This window comes from Schistocerca serialis, chromosome 6 (assembly GCF_023864345.2).
Source record: "Schistocerca serialis cubense isolate TAMUIC-IGC-003099 chromosome 6, iqSchSeri2.2, whole genome shotgun sequence".
In the NCBI taxonomy this organism is placed as follows: Eukaryota; Metazoa; Arthropoda; class Insecta; order Orthoptera; family Acrididae; genus Schistocerca; species Schistocerca serialis.
The window spans coordinates 653,796,383-653,813,984 of record NC_064643.1 but is presented as its reverse complement, the minus strand read 5'-3'; the positions used below and the strand labels follow the sequence as shown (position 1 = coordinate 653,813,984).

Below are 17,602 nucleotides of genomic sequence, written 5' to 3'. Positions count from 1 at the left end.
CTGCTCATCATGTCTTGTATGATGTAAGCAGCAAAGACTACAGACACCGAGATATCAAAATGGCAGCTCTCAAAAGAATTAGTGATGCTTTCCAAATTCTAGGATTCAGACTGAAAGAAGTAATTGCAAAATTGAGGAGGTCGTATTGCCTAGAACTGAGAAAAAACACAGCCGAAAGCGAACGGTCTGCAGCTGTCACTGACTGCGTTTATAAGCCCAAAACCTTCTCGTTTGAGAATAGCAATTCTTTCATTCGGCCATTCGTTCAACAAAGACCCACACTATCAAATGTACTAATTGAAACAAAAATTCATACTTTCATTTTTAAAATATTGTACAGGGTGTTACAAAAAGGTACGGCCAAACTTTCAGGAAACATTCCTCACACACAAAGAAAGAAAATACGTTATGTGGACATGTGTCCGGAAACGCTTACTTTCCACGTTAGAGCTCATTTTATTACTTCTCTTCAAATCACATTAATCATGGAATGGAAACACACAGCAACAGAACGTACCAGCGTGACTTCAAACACTTTGATACAGGAAATGTTCAAAATGTCCTCCGTTAGCGAGGATACATGCGTCCACCCTCCGTCGCATGGAATTCCTGATGCGCTGATGCAGCCCTGGAGAATAGCGTATTGTATCACAGCAGTCCACAATACGAGCACGAAGAGTCTCTGCATTTGGTACCGGTGTTGCGTAGACAAGAGCTTTCAAATGCCCCCGTAAATGAAAGTCAAGAGGGTTGAGGTCAGGAGAGCGTGGAGGCCATGGAATTGGTCCGCCTCTACCAATCCATCGGTCACCGAATCTATTGTTGAAAAGCGTACGAACACTTCGACTGAAATGTGCAGGAGCTCCATCGTGTATGAACCACATGTTGTGTCGTACTTGTAAAGACACATGTTCTAGCAGCACAGGTTGAATATCCCGTATGAAATCATGGCGGTGAATCGAGGAAGTACAGTACATACTGACGAAACTAAAATGAGCTCTAAACATGGAAATTAGGCGTTTCCGGACACATGTCCATATAACATCTTTTCTTTATCTGTGTGTGAGGAATGTTTCCTGAAAGTTTGGCCGTACCTTTTTGTAACACCCTGTATATTTACAAAATTGGTTTTTAGACTTACATTATTACTACATTTTTGTAATGATTGTACAAAGAGTAGGTATGTCAGAGAAACTGTACCACCTTCCTTTAATACGAAAATATTTTGCACTGTAATCAACAAAGTCATGTGATAAAATACATGTGGCAATGCATTTACTTTGTGATGCATGTAAACTGAAGTTAACCTTGTACAAATTAACGGGAGCACAACACTGACAATGATATGCTCTACAGTTCTATATTTGGAACGTCAGTGAGCAGTACTTTTTGCCAGGGCACGGCAGCTTCATTAGTATAGTAATCAGGGTACTTATCTCGAATTTGTTGCGCCTGTCGATGAGGATGTCTCTCGACAGTTTATGGAAGGTTCTGTAGGCCAGTAATTTATTCTATCCTCGAAGTCAATTAAACCTCGTGAGCTGTGGGCGGGATTCGTTTTCTGCAGCCAATTGTACAACGAGCAGCAGGCTAGTGCAACCTTACCCACAGACTGTATTTTTAAAGATATTGGTTTTTCAAATACTTTGAATTTACTCACAAGTATGCTGAAAGTATTTTCCGCGACTCTTCGAGCCTCTCGCGTCCGTCGGGCGTCGTAATTTAGTTTATTATTTAGTACACAAATTGATTCGTAATGGTGATTGTTGCCGACTTACGTGGTGGTCCTTAATGAAAATGATATTTCATTCAATTTTGATTTACAATTAAATGCTTTTGTGCAGTTGTCTTTTTTGACATATTACTCTTTAGTGGAAATTATTTGTTACGTCAATGGCTTAAGACTCACTACATCTTCAAACATGAGCATATAAGTTGAACAATGGAATAAACTTTTCATAATAATTTCCTCGGTTAGTCAGTTCACTTTAAAGCAAAAAATCTTTAGTTATTAATTACAATTGCGGCCCACACACGCGCGAGAGTATTTTTTCTTACCTCCGTTAATCATTGCATTGTAGTCGGAGTCCTGGCTCTGGCTCTCGGCTGTTGTACTGAAAATAGGAATCTTAAAGCTACGTATTTTCTGCAACGTCGGGCGGCTGTGGAGAAAAATGTATATTATGTTAATAACGAGCGAGTTTTTCGCTTCCGCTAATTTTTATAAGCAAATATCGCCATGTAATGGCGTCGTTGACTGCATCGGCCGCTGCGATTGTTGCACCGTAAATTACTCGAATGCAGGTTTATTCAAGGAAGGCGGACATGAAATCGGGATCACCTCTTACAAATTAAAACTGAACAATAGTATTAAATCAATATATTATGTGCGTAATTAGTACAAATATGCTTACATTTGCCAGCACTCGCAAGATGTCCGTCTACACGCAACCAAGACAAGAGGTGAAGACGACTAAAAAATTAACAAAAGAGCGCATCTTGTCTTCTTTAGATCATTTTGTTATATTTCTTTGCCCTCGAAACTTACACAGAAAAATTATTATAATACGGATACATGAGAAAAATACATGTTCCAAGTTTTCAGCTGTCTGTAAAAACCAGTTGAGTGCGGAAACAGCATAAGTCCGGATGAAATTTTAAATTTTCCTGAGCCTAATTGATGTCGAAATTAGGAAATTTTTGCATGACAGCAACATAGATGCATGTTATAACAGAGGGGAAAAAATGTTAAAGTATTTGATAATTTGAATGAGTTATGACGTTTTCTCTCCCTCCTGAAAAATTTGCATTTTGTGACTGAAGTGGTTTCTGCACTCACCGATTCAATAGTTACTACTCTTATCATTTACAGCCTATGCAGGGCTTACTAGCGACAGACTTTCCACATCAGGAGTAGTTTTGTCACTGGTTTCTTCACCAGGCAAACACGATTCTGGGGTTTGTGTCATCCATCCTATTCACACATAAGGCCACATTTACGTGGAGTATCTTCAATTTCCATAAGTCTTCTGTGGGATAGTATGCAGAATCCCCGTGGTATGGTGACAGCGAATCATCAGCATCGGTGCAGCCGCAATGTGTGGGCGAGGATAATTGGCGACTGTATTTTGCGACCAGTCTTCCATGCACGTCGCCTAACAGGCCGGAACTGTCAGCGTTTTTTGCGGGTGACTTTGTCTCCCCTGCTGGAAAAAATTGCCATTGATGATTCGACGGTTATGCGCTGCTGCATGATGTCCACTTCGCCATTAACGTCTGGACGCATCACAATCGTGTCTTCCCTGGTCGATGGATCGGACGAAGGGGTCAAGTTGCATGGCCTGCTGGTTCACCGGATCTCAATCTGTGCGATTTCTGGTTATGGAGCCATGTCAAAAGTATAGTCTATACATAGCCCATTCCAGATCTGGAGACACTGTAGCGGCGTATTCATGTGCCTTTGACACTTTTCGGATGAAGCCTGGCCGATGTGAACGAGTGAGAGAGAACATGATGCTATGGAGCGTACATGCATGCGCTGAAGCACACGGAAACTACACTCCTGGAAATTGAAATAAGAACACCGTGAATTCATTGTCCCAGGAAGGGGAAACTTTATTGACACATTCCTGGGGTCAGATACATCACATGATCGCACTGACAGAACCACAGGCACATAGACACAGGCAACAGAGCATGCACAATGTCGGCACTAGTACAGTGTATATCCACCTTTCGCAGCAATGCAGGCTGCTATTCTCCCATGGAGACGATCCTAGAGATGCTGGATGTAGTCCTGTGGAACGGCTTGCCATGCCATTTCCACCTGGCGCCTCAGTTGGACCAGCGTTCGTGCTGGACGTGCAGACCGCGTGAGACGACGCTTCATCCAGTCCCAAACATGCTCAATGGGGGACAGATCCGGAGATCTTGCTGGCCAGGGTAGTTGACTTACACCTACTAGAGCACGTTGGGTGGCACGGGATACATGCGGACGTGCATTGTCCTGTTGGAACAGCAAGTTCCCTTGCCGGTCTAGGAATGGTAGAACGATGGGTTCGATGACGGTTTGGATGTACCGTGCACTATTCAGTGTCCCCTCGACGATCACCAGTGGTGTACGGCCAGTGTAGGAGATCGCTCCCCACACCATGATGCCGGGTGTTGGCCCTGTGTGCCTCGGTCGTATGCAGTCCTGATTGTGGCGCTCACCTGCACGGCGCCAAACACGCATACGACCATCATTGGCACCAAGGCAGAAGCGACTCTCATCGCTGAAGACGACACGTCTCCATTCGTCCCTCCATTCACGCCTGTCGCGACACCACTGGAGGCGGGCTGCACGATGTTGGGGCGTGAGCAGAAGACGGCCTAACGGTGTGCGGGACCGTAGCCCAGCTTCATGGAGACGGTTGCCAATGGTCCTCGCCGATACCCCAGGAGCAACAGTGTCCCTAATTTGCTGGGAAGTGGCAGTGCGGTACCCTACGGCACTGCGTAGGATCCTACGGTCTTGGCGTGCATCCGTGCGTCGCTGCGGTCCAGTCCCAGGTCGACGGGCACGTGCACCTTCCGCCGACCACTGGCGACTACATCGATGTACTGTGGAGACCTCACGCCCCACGTGTTGAGCAATTCGGCGGTACGTCCACCCGGCCTCCCGCATGCCCACTATACGCCCTCGCTCAAAGTCCGTCAACTGCACATACGGTTCACATCCACGCTGTCGCGGCATGCTACCAGTGTTAAACACTGCGATGGAGCTCCGTATGCCACGGCAAACTGGCTGACACTGACGGCGGCGGTGCACAAATGCTGCGCAGCTAGCGCCATTCGACGGCCAACACCGCGGTTCGTGGTGTGTCCGCTGTGCCGTGCGTGTGATCATTGCTTGTACAGCCCTCTCGCAGTGTCCGGAGCAAGTATGGTGGGTCTGACACACCGGTGTCAATGTGTTCTTTTTTCCATTTCCAGGAGTGTATTTTCAGCAAATGCTGTAACTGTGGCTGCACGGTACAGCGCTTGTTAGACCGCAGTCTCCGTAACGATCTATAAAAGCACTACGTCTTCAGGCCACGAGTGGCCTACCGGGACCATCCGACCGCCGTGTCATCCTCAGTGGAGGATGCAGATAGGAGGGGCGTGGGGTCAGCATACCGCTCTCCCGGTCGTTATGATGGTATTTTTGACCGAATCCGCTACTAATCGGTCGAGTAGCTCCTAAATTGGCATCACGAGGCTGAGTGCACCCCGAAAAATGGCAAAAGCGCATGGCGGCCTGGATGGTCACCCATCCAAGTGCCGCCCAAACCCGACAGCGCTTAACGTGGGTGATCTCACGGGAACCGGTGTATCCACTGCGGGAAGGCCGTTACCTCTGTAACGATCTGTGATTGAATAAATGGTCTGTAGTATGGAAACCAGGCATTTCCGGACGTAAGTACATTAGACCTTTTTTGTTCCGTATCCTCTCGTCGATCAATACCTAGAGTTTGTACACGGTGGAATAAATCATCCTGTATAATTCAGTCTAGCACAAGCAATGACACGCTTCAGTGCAGATGCACACCAAGCTTACGGGAATCAAAGAAATTCCGAGAGCAACGAGAATAGTGGAAGAGGGGCATTACTTTAGTGGTTTGTGGATAAGTTGAGAATATTTTCGGACTGTAGGCGAGTTGGAGTAGTCAGTATACTTGCGATGACCACTATGCCCGGATGGCTTAGCAATCAGAGTATCTGCCTAGCAAGCAGAATAGCCGGGTTTCAATCCTGGTCCGGCACAAATTTCCAACTTTCCCCACTGATTTAAATGAATGCCCACTCGCAGCCAATGTGTGTAATTCCTTCGAGGGCTGACAGTACTGTCTGGAATATGTCTTCATTAAGCAAAACTGCCATTCAGTCTTCAATAATTAGAAGTATGAATAGTATCATCCGCTCGTAGTAATTACAATACAATCGCCGATATTTCTTTGCCAGAGAAAGTGAGATACGTCTGATGAACAACAGTGTAAACCTGCAGCACACTTCAGACAGACGAAACCAAAACACCAGTAAGATATCCATCGAGCTGAGCGTGGGGCGGAGTTTCTATGCAGCGCCTTTCACTGGGTGGCGTTTTCTCTCCAGTTAGTTCCTGATTGCCTCACACTATCGAAGCCTATAGGCTATCCGAAACTTCATATACCAATTAGCAAAGCGTACAGCAATCTTTTTGTTACTGAATATGGCTCCGTAGGTGACAACATGCAGAACGAGCTCCGAATGTTTCTGACAGTTGGGTTACTGGTCTTGTGAAAGTCGCCAAGACACTACTGCATCGGCTGATAACGAGAACTGGCTGCAGACATGAGCAAAGCCCTTCACTATTGTACGAGATTATCTCTTCTCACCAACTTGTTGCTCACCATGGTAATTCTTTGCTTTCTACAGTTATTAATTTGATTGCATAGATAATTTGCATAGTAAATCTTATCATCTGGTACATAAGTGAAACGAAGATTGCTGCACGTTTTCTGTATGTTACGATTTGATAGCTGTTCACAGACTCCTATCTTTCAATGTTCAAAATTTTGCTGAAAGTTCGTACATCCCGCTTGAAAGGTCCCAAGAACATAATACATTTTTGTAGTCTCATTCCCGTCTGCATCTCACTTTTGATATACTACCTCGACTTCGCAAGTTGCGCCTCTTTCCAAAAGCTCAAAGAAACTGCCGAAAGCTGCCTAACAACCCTACCACAACAAAGGTCAAAATTTTAGTAACGGTTGCGGTGTTGCTCACGCCGCTAAATACTGCATTTTCGGGCAACAACAGTCGTATTATGTGCAGGTGTCATTAGAACACAGTTAATAGTCATTTCATGTAATAAAGAAAAAACTAGGCACGTTCTAACAACACTACCACAACAAAGGTCAGAATTTAATAACGATTGTGGTGTTGCTCACGCTGCTAAATACTGCATTTTCGGGCAACAACAGTCGTATTATGTGGCAGGTGTCATTAGAGCTCAGCTAATAAAGTCATTTCACGCAATAATGAAAAAAACTAGGCACTCATCTTTTTGTGTGACTTATAACTACTCAAACGCCTAAAGATGCCTAAAGTATTATAACTATCGGAATACCACATTCTAAAACTTTTAGATACAAACTTCCACCTTTGACAATTTTGTGGCACCATTACATTTTCATTCCGAAACCGGAAAAGAAGAGAATCGATCCGTTTAATGTGTGGATTTGGAGAAGAATGATGAAAATTGTCTGACAAGATACGACATGAGTTGGCCCGCTGCAGTTCCGACAACGAGAGGCCGGCGTCTGTTGACCGAGCGGTTCTAGGCGCTTCAGTCTGGAACCGGGCGACCGCTACGGTCGCAGGTTCGAATCCTGCCTCGGGCAAGATGTGTTTCATGTCCTTAGGTTAGTTAGGTTTAAGTAATTCTAAGTTCTAGGGGACTGATGACCTCAGATGTTAAGTCCCATAGTGCTCAGAGCCTTTTGAACCATTTGAACAACGAGAGGGGTACGTATAAAATATTAATTACACTGAAGCGCCAAAGATACTGGTATAGGCATGCGTATTCAAATACAGAGATTTGTAAACAGGTAGAATACGGCGCTGCGGTCGGCAACGCCTATATAAGACAACAAGTGTACGGCGTAGTTGTTAGACCGGTTACTGCTGCTACAATGGCAGGTTATGCCAGTTTGAACGATGTGTTATAGTCGGTGCACTAGCGATGGGACACAGCATCTCCGAGGTATCGATCAAGTGAGGATTTTCCCGTACGACCATTTCACGAGTGTACCGTGAATATCAGAAATCCGGTGAAACATAAAATCTCCCACATAACTACAGCCGGAGAAAGATCTTGCAAAAAGGGGACCAACGACGACTGAAAACAATCGTTCAGCCTGATAGAAGTTCAACCCTTCCGCACATTGCTGCAGATTTCAATGCTGGGCCATCAACAAGTGCCAGTGTGCGAACTATTCAACGAACCATCATCGATGCGGGCTTTCGGGGCCGAAGGTCCAGTTGTGTACCCTTGATGACTGCACTACACAAAGCTTTACGCCTTGCATCGGCCCGTCAACGCCGACATTGGACTGTTGATGACTGGAAACATGTTGTCTGGTCGGAAGAGTCTAGTTTCAAATTGTATCGACCGGATGGACTTGTACGGGTATGGAGACAGCCTCATGAATCCATAAGCCCTGCATGTAAGCAGGGGACTGTTGAAGCCGGTGGAGGTTCTACATTCGTGTGGGCGTGTGCAGTTGGTGTGATATGGGACCCCTGATACGTCTAGATACGACTCTGACAGGTGACACGTACGTAATCATCCTGTCTGATCACCTGCATCCATTCCTGTCCGTTGTGCATTCCGACGGACGTGAGCGACTCCAGCAGGACAATGCGACACGCCACACGCCCAGAATTCCAACAGAGTGGCTCCAGGAAAACTCTTGTGAGTTTAAACACTTCCGCTGGCCACCAAACTCCCCAAACACGAATATTATTGAGCATATCTGGGATGCCTTGTAACGTGCTGTTCAGAAGAGGTCTCCACCCCCTCATCCTACTACGGATTTATGGACAGCCCTTCAGATTTGATGGTGTCAGTTCCCTCCAGCACTACTTGACACATTAGTCGAGTCCACGTCACATTGTGTTGCGGCACCTCTGCGCTGTCGCGGGGCCCTGCATGACATTAGACAGGTGTGGTAGTTTATTTGGCTCTTCAGTGTACTTCCATGGTACTAGAGAAAACCCAATACGGCAAGAGCTGTAGGGTAAGACAGATACTGGGACAGGTGTATAATACACTACTGGCCATTAAAATTGCTACAGCAAGAAGGAATGCAGATGATAAACGGGTATTTAATGGACAAATATAGTATACTAGAACTGACATGTGATTACATTTTCACGCAGTTTGGGTGCATAGATCCTGAGAAATCAGTACCCAGAACAACCACCTCTGGCCGAAATAACGGCCTTGATAAGCCCGGGCATTGAGTCAAACAGAGCTTGGATGGGGTGTACAGGTACAGCTGCCCATGCAGCTTCAACACGATACCACAGTTCATCAAGAGTAGTGACTGGCGTATTGTGACAAGCCACTTGCTCGGCCACCATTGACTAGACGTTTTCAGTTGATTAGAGATCTGGAGAATGTGCTGACCGGGGCAGCAGTCGAACATTTTCTGTATCCAGAAAGGTCCGTACAGTACCTGGAACATGCGGTCGTGCATTATCCTGCTGAAATGTAGGGTTTCGTAGCGATCGAATGAAGGGTAGAGCCACAGGTCGTAACACATCTGAAATGTAACGTCCACTGTTCAAAGTGCCGTCAGTGCGAACAAGAGGTGACAGAGACTTGTAACTAATGGCACCCCACACCATCACGCCGGGTGATACGCCAGTATGGCGATGACAAATACACGCTTCCAATGTGCGTTCACCGCGATGTCACCAAACACGGATGCGAGCATCATTATGCTGTTAACAGCACCTGGATTCATCGGAAAAAATGACGTTTTGCCATTCGTGTACCCACGTTCGTCGTTGAGTACACCATCGCAGGTGCTCCTGTCTGTGATGCAGCGTCAAGGGTAACCGCAGCCATGGTCTCCGAGCATCATTATGCTGTAAACAGCACCTGGATTCATCGGAAAAAATGACGTTTTGCCATTCGTGCACCCAGGTTCGTCGTTAAGTACACCATCGCAGGCGCCCTGTCTGTGATGCAGCGTTAAGGGTAACCGCAGCCATGGTCTCTGAGCTGATAGTCCATGCAAACGTCCTCGAACAGTTCGTGCAGATGATTGTTGTCTTGCAAACGTCCCCATCTGTTGACTCAGGGATCGAGACGTGGCTGCACGATTCGTTACAGCCATGCGGATAAGATGCCTGTCATCTCGACTGCTAGTGATACGAGGCCGTTGGGATCCAGCACGGCGTTCCGTATTATCCTCCTGAACCTACCGATTCCATATTCTGCTAACACTCATTGGATCTCGACCAACGCGAGCAGTAATGTCGCGATACGATAAACCGCAATCGTGATAGGCTACAATCCGGCCTTTATCAACGTCGGAAACGTGATGGTACGCATTTCTCCTCCTTACACGAGGCACCACAACAACGTTTCACCAGGCAATGCCGGTCAACTGCTGTTTGTGGATGAGAAATCGGTTGGAAACTTTCCTCATGTCAGCACGTTGTTGAATGCTCTGAAAAGCTAATCATTTGCATATCATAGCATCTTCTTCGTGTCGGTTAAATTTCGCATCTGTAGCACGTCATCTTCGTGGTGTAGCAGTTTTAATGGCCATTAGTGTAGAACTGAAAATATTTAATGCAGGTGAAGAGGTCGGCACAGGAGAGGCAATCGTGTCAAGTCGTGATCATTCAGAAGACTGGATGAAAAAATAATATCTTCAATGGAGAATGGTGTATATGTTGTTCGTGTAGTTATTGTGGTTTTTAGTACGAAAACTGTTAGAAGGCAGCTCTCTACGCTAATCGAACCCGTGAATTCTCTTAATCTTTACAAAACTACTGCAATCTGCGTCCACTTGTACGTGCTTACTATATTCAAACCTTCGTCTTCCTTATTTGTTCCTCTCCCCCCCCCCCCCCCCCCCCCCCCCCCCCCCGCTCCCTCCCCGTACCTCCTTCCATCACGATATCGACGATGCTTGATGCCCCTTAGCACGTGTCCTATCAAAAGATCCCCACGTTTAATCAAGTTGTGATACAAATTTCTTTTCTTCCCAAATCAGTTCAGTACCCCGTCGTTAGCTGATCTACCCTCCTAACCTTGAGAAGTATTCTGAAGCACCATACTTCTAAATCTTCGATTGTCTTCTCGTCTTCTTGTCTGTTTGTAGTCCACTTTTAATTTCCTTTCACCTTTAGACTCCAGACAAATACCTTCCGAAAAGAGCTTATAAAACTTAAATTTATTTTGGATGTAAACTAGTTTCTCTTTTTCGGAAATTCTTTCCTTGCTATCCCACCCTTATTTTTCTGCCCTCTCTACTTCGCGCAATCTCACTTATTTTTTACCTAAATAACAAAGCCCATATACTACTGTACTGTCCAATTTCCTAATCCAGTGCCCTCAACATCTCATTTAATTCCAATACATTTAGGTATCACTGAATTACTTTTATTGGTGTTTATCTTATTACCTCTTTTCCTGTCCCTGTTCATTCCATTAACAGCTCTTCTTAGTCTTTTGCCATTACCAACAGTATTTCAATGTAATTGAAATACTTCAGTCGACTGTAGTCTTGGTTTACACAAGTTGTTAATAACTTTCGCTCCCTGCGTGTTACCCCTACCACCTTCAGCATTACAGTGTGCCTTGTAGTCAACGGTGTCAAATGTTTTCTCAAAATCGACAAATGCTAGAAATGTGTTTGATGTTCTTCAACCAATTTTCTACGATAGGATTAGTAATGCCTCACGTATTCCTTCATTTCTCCGGAATCCAAACTGAAATTCCTTGATCTCGGCTCCTATTATTCTTTTCATACATCTGTAAACAATTCATGTCATTAATTGGCAATCATGCCTTACTGAACGGATAATTCGGTAATATTCTCATTTGTTAGCAATTGTCGCCTTGGGAGTTAGAATTATTGCTTTTTTCTTGAAGTCTAAGGGTTTTTTGCCTATATGAAGTATTATCTTGCTTTCCAGATGGACTAGTTTAGTCATCGTATTTTCCTTCGTGGAACTCAATAATTCTGAGGGAATATCGCTATTCCAAAAGCCTTGGTTCAAATGCCTCTGAGCACTATGGGACTTAACTTCTGAGGTCATCAGTTCCCTAGAACTTAGAACTACTTAAACCTAACTAACATAAGGACATCATACACATCCATGCCCGAGGCAGGATTCGATGCTTCGACCGTAGTGGTCACGCGGTTCCAGACTGTAGCACCTAGAACCGCTTTGCCTTGTTGCATTCAACATTCTGGCGGTTACAACACTTTTTCATGTACTAGCATTTCACATTTGCAAAGGCTTATCTCGCTCTTAGTTTAACCTCTGATTTTACTGCGAGGTTAAAAAGTTAAATATATCACCTACTGAATTTTATATCCGAAATTTCTTTACTCTACATTACTTATTTTTTGATGTTGCAGTTTTTTTCCACCAGTGAATGAAATACAAATATCGCAATAGATACATAAGCTTAACCTGTTCATGAATACTTACAAGGCAAAACAGATCAGATGAATGCATAAGTCATATTCTTTTCTGAATTATAGAAAATCCAGAGTCATAACAGATATAAAAAAAGAACACAACATGCCCCAGTAAAGTGTAACAGATATGTGCTCATTGCGCACTGTTAACATAATAATGTACAAAAAGACAAGAAACCAAAGAAGTAATACAGTGCAGTGTAATCTCCGTAATGTAAGCCAAAGACCATACCAGAACACATTCTACTGGCATATATCAAAGCTCATTTCCAAAACGAGTTGACAGTTAGTGGGAGCTAGACAGAATGTATTTGGAAGGTATCTTATTCGACATAAAATGGAAACAAAGGTGAAAGTGAGGCACTAGTTTAGAGCGTGTTTAGAGTAGTGTGCCTAGTCCATTACAGGTCAAGTTCAAAAATGGTTCAAATGGCTCTGAGCACTATGGGACTTAACATCTGTGGTCATCAGTCCCCTAGACTTAGAACTACTTAAACCTAACTAACCTAAGGACATCACACACATACATGCCCGAGGCAGGATTCGAACCTGCGACCGTAGCGGTCGCGCGGTTCCACACTAAAGCGCCTAGAACCGCTCGGCCACTCCGGCTGGCACAGGTCAAGCAAAAATAGTTAATGATCGTGTTGCGTTTTTCCAATAAATATTTGTCCTAGTACTTATAATGGCCCAACAGCCGAAAACCAGTTACTTGGATAATAGTTATTGTAGAATATTACATAACTGGTGTGCGTCTTTTATTCATAATAAGCTGGTTCACAAAAAGCACTATAAATTGCCGCCTTATTATGACTTACTAAACTTTTAATAAATGTGTATATCGAAGAACCTTGGTCCGTTTGTGGCACTCGTAAGAACTCCTCTTCCTGTCCATCTTCCCTGCCTCAATGAGCCGCGCTGCTTGCGCTACAGGCACCAAGACGGGGACCTACTGGTGAGAGGTGGATCGTGCTTGAGACAGTTTCTGTTCTTTGTTCCAGGCCTCAAATGTCCGGCAGGCGACTTGTGCCCTGCCCACTACGTATGCTGCTACGATCAACTCTGCTGTCCGCTGTCAGAGAGGTTTGTACCGCAGCCAGCTGACTCAGCCAAGCTGAAAAATTATCTTTGTTAAACACTGGCCTACAGAATTTTCCCTGACACAGGCAACTCAAACTTAACCTGTTCATTTATTACCCACAATATACAAGCCCAACCCAATCTGACTGCTGTACATTAACAACATGACTTCCAATAATTAACACAAAAGAATGGCCCTTAATTGCAAGAAATCCTAACAATACTACAAATCCAAAAAATATAAAATTAAAGAAATATGAAACTACATCCAACTCTCTTAATTCCCTAAGCTTATTTCAATCACGAATCCCAACAATGCAAACCCCTTTCTTTTTCATAAATCACTTACCTCACAGAAAATCTTTGTAACACGAACTACAGAAATTACAGCAAGAAGCAACTACAGCCAGTTAAATTAAAAGATTCTAACTATTATAGACTCTGAATACTTGGAGGCATATGATTACCGAAAGGAACATTTTGTAGAAGAGCAAACAATGTATTTAGAAAATTTTACCTTATTCATGTGACATCCAGTTCCAAAAATTATATAATTGTCAATAATTCCACTGCCCAAACATTATCCACCAAACATCCTCATCATACATTTCCTTCCTTATCTTCTTATAAACACATCATTTCACCTCACTTTACAATGCTTTTTTCTACCAACACAGAGTCTCATGTCCATACACTTCCCTATCCACTCGCTAAACTGCTAGTCCGTCCGACCACAGAATCTCTTGCCGAGGGTGCAGACCGCTGTCAGCAAGATTAACACATCCTTCGGCACTGCCAACATACAAACTGGCTACTTACGTCCGTCTTCACGCGCGCCTAAGCATTCGGTCATCATTCATACACGCGATAGCAGATACGTAAACATAGTACACATACTTTGGTATACGAGGTTTGTTTTTTAAGTCAGTATTGTTTTCATATTTAAAATAACGCAAATAAATTAAAGCAAGTATGGTTATTACATGAGAACACAACTTTCTATAGTTTAAGCATTCTGTAAGATTTCGATAAAGAAACATAGGAAAACTTGTTAGATGAGAATAAAGTTATAAATCGTCAGTTTCTGTTATAGCCTCTGGGACCAGACATAGACCACTTAAACTATTGTAGATTGATTTAACTGCTAAAGAACCAATATTTTGCGATGGATATCATTCATTTTTACTTTATTTTATTTATATGTGAAACTCGCCACTACCTAGTATTTGTGTTGCTTAGAAACTGACATATCTTACAGACAGCAACAGTTCGGTCGGTGTGCGAACCGATGTGTATTAGCAGTTGAGAGTGATGTGCAAATACTTTATGCATGTTTATGGTCTGGCGCTGCTACAGATAGTTTGGCAATATGTCATTCCTGGCCTCCATATTGAATAACGTATTGTACTGACAGTTGCAGTGTGTGTTTACATGACGTAATAAACAACACAGAAATGACATGGTCAAATTTTATATCTGCTACTTTTGCTGGGGAGTCTCATTAAGTCCTCCACAAAAAAATAAAATAAAAATAATAATCGCCGAATTAATTAATGCAATACGTGAACAGAAACTGCACATTTTTGGATTTCATGATGACGAAAACTTGAAGTGGAAGAAATGTGTTAATGAGCTGCTCTAACTACTAAGTTCAGAAACTTTTGTTCTTCGCATGCTATTCTTGGAAACGAACAGTTCAACACCTTAGTTTTCTCCCCACTTGTGTGATTGTGTAAAGCGGGAGACACTGCCGCCTTCTTGGTCCATCACTTTTTTTTTGTCACGTTATTTATAAACCACTATACATGGCAACTGATAAAAAACGTCATATTCGCAGTGCTTCAATTCCATAAAACATAAATGTCTTATTTCACTAACCAGCCAGGTAAAAGGTACAATCAAAACATACAGAAAATGGCAACTCAAGTTAATGTGCGTCGCAGTCCCAATGTTCCATATCCTAAATGAATAAAAGTTTTGTTGGAGTATTTATTTATACGTAGAAGACACAAAAGTCATTATGAGAGACATACATTGAAGTGCCAAAGAAACTGGTACAAGCATGCGTATTCAAATACAAAGATATGCAACCCACGCAGAATACGACGCTGCGGTCGGCAACGACTATATAAGACAAGTGTCCTCGTGCAGTTGTTAGCTCGGCTACTACTGCTACAATGTCAGGTTATCAAGATTTAAGTGAGTTTGAACGTGGTGATATAGTCGGCACACGAGGGATGAGACACGGTATCTCCGAGTACCGATGAAGTGGAGATTTCCCAGTACGACCATTCCATGAGTGTACTGTGAATATCAGGAATCCGGTAAAACATCAGATCTCCGACAATCACTGCGGCCGGAAAAAGATCCTTCAAGAACGGGACCAACGACGACTGAAAAGAATCGTTCAATGTGACAGACGTGCAACCCTTCCTCAAATTGCTGCAGATTTCAATGCTGGGCCGTAAACAAGTGTTAGCGTGCGAACCATCCAACGACACAACATCGATACCGGCTTTCGGAGCCAAAGACCCACTCGTGTACCCTTGATGACTGCACGACACAAAGCTTTACGCCTCGCATCGGCATGTCAACACTGACGCTGGATAGTTGATGATAGAAAACATGTTGCCCTGGGCGGACGAGTCTCGTTTCAAGTTGTATCGAGCGGATGAACCTGTACGGGTATGCAGACAACCTCATGAATCCATGGACCCTGCATGTCAGCAGGGGACTGTTCAAGCTGGTGGAGTCTCTGTAATAGTTGGTGCGTGTGCAACATGGGACACCTGATACGTCCTAGATAACACTCTGTGAGGCGACATGTAAGTAAGCATTCTGCCTGATCATCTATATCCATTCATGTCAGTTGCGCATTTCGACGGACTTGGACAATTCCAGCAGGTCAATTCTGCAAGACTAGGATCTTATAATTCTAGCAGAAACCTTCCTGATAGACAAACGGGCAACATAAAGATTTCTACAACTTTCACCTAAAGGCAAAGAAGGGAGAAAGAGGACGATCCATGGGAGGCATATTATCCTACTGAAACCCTAGATGACCCCCACCAAAAAAATCATATGTTGCTTGAGGCTTTTCCCGACGGACATGTTGTATATATGGTTCTCGGGCGAGACGTCGGATGTCATAGTCCAAACTCCACAATATTTCGTCAGCACAACTGGCCGACATCTTCAGGTGCGACGAACACACTGCTAAGGCAGGACCAGGGCCCCCTATTTATGCCAGTTTTAGACAGGAAGTGCGCATGCGTGGAGGCGCCAAATTCGATGGCCAAAAGCGACGATATCAGCTAGTAGCTGGAAGGACAGTAACGCCACCAACAGGATGAAGAACCAAATACTTCGGCGCACGCGCGGAGGCTGCCGCCGCTGCTCTGCGCTGCCATCGGCCGCCCCAGCGACCTCTGTCGGAGGCCGCAAGCGCGGAGGCTGCCGCTGTTACTCTGCGCTGCCATCGGCCGCCCCAGCGACCTCTGACGGAAGCCGCAAGCAAAACTGCGCGTCCACGTAGGCACCTTGATTATTCTCCCGTTGTCAACAGAATATTTATGTTGCTGGCGAATCGTCGTCAGTCTCATGACCAATAGTATTCCTCTCTGCTCGAAGCGACTTCAATATGGCCAGTGCTGGATCCCAAGCTGTACTAAGCTGAAAGCCCGTGTCTCTGTTTACAAGATTCGTCGAGTTACGTATTTCCACTGCTTCCTTAATAACACTGTCCCAGTACGAACTCGTCGATGCGAGGATTATGGTACGTTGATAATTCATAGAATGGCCTGTACTGAGACAATGCTCGGCCACTGCAGACTTTTCTGGTTGCTCCAGACGAGTGTAGCGTCGGTGTTCAGTGCATCTCTCTTCTACAGTGCGACAAGTTTGTCCGATGTACGACATGCCGCAGCTGCAAGGAATCTCGTAAACACCGGGTTTTCTTAGGCCAAGGCTGTCCTTAGATGAGCCCAAGAGAGCTCTGAGTTTTGCCGGCGGACGAAAAACACATTTAACTTCATGCCTCTTCAATAATCTTCCTATTTTTGAAGAGACACCGCCGATGTATGGCAAGATGACCATTCCCCTTTGTTCTTCGCCTTCTTCCACTTCCTCACGTTGGGTAACCCGCTTCGGTTGTAAGGCTCGGCGAATCTCCCGTTCGGAATATCCATTTTGTTGGAAAACGGTGCGCAGATGGAGTAGCTCATTGGATAAGCTGTCTGAGTCTGATATGGCTCGTGCTCTGTGGACCAACGTCCTCAGTACGCCACTTC

At 44.4% G+C, this 17,602-nt stretch overlaps 1 long non-coding RNA gene across 1 annotated transcript in view; it reads left to right on the top strand.

Moving 5' to 3' along the window:
* The window catches only part of LOC126484257 (uncharacterized), a 52,470-nt gene that overhangs the window by 15,847 nt on the left and 19,021 nt on the right, over nucleotides 1–17,602 (top strand). The window contains exon 2 of the long non-coding RNA XR_007587830.1: nucleotides 13,235–13,316. This is a non-coding gene — a long non-coding RNA (uncharacterized LOC126484257). The remainder of the gene's footprint in view (nucleotides 1–13,234; nucleotides 13,317–17,602) is intronic.